The 4759-nt window shown below is 35.0% G+C and overlaps 1 protein-coding gene across 1 annotated transcript in view; it reads right to left on the bottom strand.

Moving 5' to 3' along the window:
* Nucleotides 1-4759, bottom strand: part of eif3ha (eukaryotic translation initiation factor 3, subunit H, a) — a 75010-nt gene that overhangs the window by 25781 nt on the left and 44470 nt on the right. The gene's annotated exons all lie outside the window — the stretch shown is intronic.

The following is a 4759-nucleotide window of genomic DNA, read 5'->3' as shown; positions in this document are numbered from 1 at the left end:
CTTAAAACTTAAAAAAACTGAAACTAGTTAAAGGATTTAAAGGGATTTACAGAAAATACTGAAAAAATATATATATTATATATATATATATAACATTATATATATAATTTATATAATAATATAATATATAATTTTTTACTAAATGTACTAAATTGTTGTTAAATTGTATAAGTTTTATTATTTCCATTAATTAATTAATTAATTAATGTTTTTTTGATTACTAAAACATTCAAATGGAGTAAATAATAAAGGAATTTGGGGGATTAACATTTATTTCAGTTAATGATTTAAAAAAAAAATCATGCACACAAATATTGGACACAATAGCTATTTTAGCAATAATGTTTTTTTTTGCTATTAATGACAAGCATATTCATAATCAACATTTGTTTTGCTTCATCTGCCATATTGGATGGATTTTTTCAGTGCATTCTGGATTGCCTGAACAAATGAAGGCATTTTGTAAGTAAAGGTAAGCTTCATTCCTCTTGAAACAGGCAAAAAGAAATATTTGCCAAACATGCCCACATTCAAGATATTAACAGATATGCATGTGTTGCACATAATGGAAGACGTGATTAAAAAAAGGTTGCATGAACGTGGCATATATAAAGTTAAATCTACAACAAATCTAAGCTTATATACAGCAGTAGTACATCACAATATTATTTTGAGTGCTTTCAGTAGCATTAAATCCCAAATATAATTCTGCATGGACAAAGGAATAACATAATTTTTCTAGCAATACAGACTAATGACTCCATCAATGACCGATACGGAGGCTGAGCAATGTACCTATAATTATGTTTCATTATATTTGAATCCTTCAATGACGTTCAACAGACACTACCATTCAAAAGTTTGGAATCACATTTTTAATAGGCTTTTTTCTTTGACTTTTGCTCACAGAGGAAGCACTGAATTGCTCGAAAACAATACTAATGCTGCAAATTATAATCACCGTTTGAAACCATGGCTTTTGATTCAGTCTTTACCTGCACACAGCATCACTCCAGCCTACTCAGAAACCGCTGTGACACCTCATCCTTACAAAATGACTGCTAATTTGGCACTACAGAAACATTTCTTATTACCTCAGCTCTGTTTGGAATGGTTCTGCGATTTAATGAAGTGTGGAAATGGCAATACAATGCCTTTTTTTTCAGTTGTTGAAATATTGAGTACACTTTTCTACAAGTCCAATTTTGGTTTCAAAAAGAAACCACTTTCCCTAGAAACTCGGCAGGCTTTTGTTGTCTGCATATGCAAGCGTGCATCTGCCGTCTCGTATGAAGAAAGATGACTGGATTTAACCAGGACAGAGAGAGAAGTGGACAACCTAGATGCACAACAATAAGACGACATGTAGATCAGAGTGAAACAGATGCATTTCAGGTCTTCGGCTTGCAGTTTGATTAAACAGAACACTCTAAACATCAACTTGATCTGAAGACGTGAAGGCTTAGTAATGCTGCTGGCCTTTTAGGAGTTTCAAGCTGACAAGAATAGATGCAAATATAGATGCAAAGATAAAACAAGGAATTCAGCCTTAATAGTTACTGTGGTGCATTTTAAACCATCAAAACAGAAACAGGTTATGTTTAGAGATTGTTATTATTAAACATGAGAAGCACATGATCTTTGAATAATGTCTCTGAGAAGAGGAAAAAGCTTAGATAAGCAGTACATGCCTTTAATGGTTTATCTGAAATGGGAACAAGGTGTATAACATTAAAAGAAAGGTCACAGAGTTAAGCGCCATAAAACAACCGCTTCCATTCCGCACCTCCAAGACATTTATATTCACTGGCCGGATAACCAATCTCAGGCACGAGGGGCAGGAGGTCACGCAGAGAAGCCTTTCCCCCCCACTTTCATAAAGAAATCATCGACTGCAGGAGCTGTCAGTTTTCATAATCAAGCTGCGCCAACCACAAAAGCTTACCTTTGCTTTTAGTAAGCGAGTTGTATTGAATTAATGTGCTTGTCAGAGAGATGTCAAAGGCTTTGAAATGTTCACACGGGCCTTATCAGAGCTGCCACTCACATCCAGCCTGCAGAGGGGTCCTGCGCACTTCTTAAAATGTCCTTCCTTTGCCAAAGGTACGTCCATCTAGAGTCACGGGTGGCCATTTTAAATAATAATGCCATAATAAAACTGAAGCCAATGCAAACAAAGGATAAGATTTTGGAATTGAAGTGCAAAATGTTGTCTTTTGTTTCACTCCACTAATGTTCAGATCTAGCTTAAAACATAGAGCATGACACATGCAATGCCAAGGTCATGGGTTCAAATCACAGGGAATGCATGAACTCATGAATGCAAATCAACTTGATTTATTTAAATACTAGGATAAAATGCATTAAAAACAGAAAAAGTGCATTAAAAGCACCTAAGATTTCACAATGCATTTCCTGCCAAAACTGATTTCTTAAGGGTCAGATCTGCTAAATTAACACTGAAACCGTCTAAACTGCAAGACTTCTTTCCTCTACATGCAGAGATTTGAGCAGATTTTCATTTAGCCTTTAATATATCAGCTCGCATTATTTATACAAATATATATACAATCAATACAGAGGGTCATGGGTTCAAATCACAGCAAATGCATGAACCGATGAATGCAATGCAAGTCAATTTATATTAATCAAAGGATAAAACATCTGCTAAATGCATAAATGTATAAAAAAAAAAAGACAGATATTCTACCAAAGTGCATTAAATTGCCTTAAAGTCACGTAAGATTTTGCAATGTCTTCTAATGCATTTCCACTCAAAACACAGTTCTCAATAAGGGTAAGATCTGCTAAATTCACACTGAAACTGTATAAACTGCAAGACTTCTTTCCTCAGTATGCAGAGAGATGTGAGCAGATTTTTATTTAGCCTTTAATATATCAGCTTGCATTATTGATGGATTTAAAGGGGGCATGATTAAATATAAAGAACGGCACGGCAGTGTGGCAGCCGGAGCTGTGAACCGTGTGTCGAATACAGGGCAGAAAAATACTCCACTTCCTGAGTACACCCTTCACCCAATAATGTCCGGATGCACTTTATACTTACACATTTGACAGACGCTTTTATCCGAGGCATTCATTTTGCAAGTTTGTGTATCGAACACTTGACCTAGCAACATGCTTTACCAGCTCAGCAACAACCACAAGACATTTTAATCCTCAGCAGCTTATTAGTATCATGTACTTTGACTGAAACCAACAAGAAAGTTACCAATTTAAAATGAAGCAATAAGTCTGTAACATAGCAAAAGTAAAGCAGAGCATGTAAAACTACCTTAACCGTGGTAAAAACACTCCGTCTCTCAAGGCAACCATAAGCAACCTATTGTTAAGTGCATTAACATTACACTGACTTGACCTGCTGGAAAAATAGTTCATTCTGATTCTAAAGACGTAATTTTATTTATATAGCACTAGCTTCACAATGAGTTTAAATTAATAATTTTAAGAAATAAATTGAATGCAATATACAAAATTAGAAAAAAAATAAAAAAAGATTAATTATTATTTTAAACACAAAAATGGCAATTAGCAATTCATCCACCAGAAAAGTTGTAATTAGTCTTATCAAATATGGTTTACAGTTATTATTCAACATTTAAAATGCTATTCACATTTAAATGTTTGGGGTTCAAAAATAAAACTGTCAGGAAAAAAAAAAAAAGTCAGAACTATGCATTTTAATAATACTTACTGTTAAGTAAATTAAAAACAAAGTAAACTGAAAAAAATCTAAAAATAAACAGCTGTTTTTGTGTCTGTGAGAAAATATTCCACATGCAGATAGCGATATGATGTAAAGTAGGGGTGCTCCGACTGATCGGCTACCGATCACTATCGACCGATAATCGCTTTGGGATGTTTGATCAGCTGTCTCTAAAAAGGCAGATCTCAAAAAAACGATCTGATGACGCGCCTGCTGTGAGAGGTTTGGCACGACATGCAGTGGCACCGTCTCAGTCTCTGTCCGGCACGGGTAAAATAATTATAATTCTGAAGGTGAGGTACTCACCTTCATATTTCTTCATTAAATAACTTATAAAGTAATTTGAAAACTTTCTGTGAGACATAATTTCACAAACGGCGTGAGTGAATCACCGCGCGCGCTCTCTCTTTCTCTCTCAAAATACGCAAATGGCTTTAAATCACATCACGTCTGCACTATAAGCGAGCTGCAGGCTGCACAGTTGACACAGGAATTGTCACTTGCACAATCGAGGCAGTGTCGCATCGTCACTAAAGTTTATAAATTACATTTCTTTTTAATTCTTGCCAGTGTTTAAACCATTCAGCGCTCGCGCACTCTCCTGGAGACAGTATGCTCATGCACACTCACAGCGCACACACATAATGCCAGGTTCACATTACTCCGTTTGCACCCCTCAAAATAACTCAACACACAGCCATTAATGTCTAAACCGCTGGCCACAAAAGTGAGTACAACCCTAAGTGAAAATGTCCAAATTGGGCCCAATTAGCCATTTTCTCTCCCCGGTGTCATGTGAAAAAAATTTTTTTTAATAAAAAACAATTGAAGTATGTTTAACAAGTATGAAATAGTATGTTATACTATTTCAGTCTTTCTACTTAAAAATCTCACATTAATTCAATGTGTTACTTACAACTAACAATTTCTAAGTGAGAATTGCTTCAAAATAAATCCAAGTAAACTGTAGCTAGCTAAAATAAAAGACCTGAACTAAAACCAAACTATGCAGAATAAATTTCATTGGCATTA

Source organism: Sinocyclocheilus rhinocerous, unplaced genomic scaffold, assembly GCF_001515625.1.
Source record: "Sinocyclocheilus rhinocerous isolate Xijiao unplaced genomic scaffold, SAMN03320098_v1.1 scaffold5, whole genome shotgun sequence".
Classification (NCBI taxonomy): Eukaryota; Metazoa; Chordata; class Actinopteri; order Cypriniformes; family Cyprinidae; genus Sinocyclocheilus; species Sinocyclocheilus rhinocerous.
This window is presented reverse-complemented; position numbering and strand designations above follow the sequence as displayed.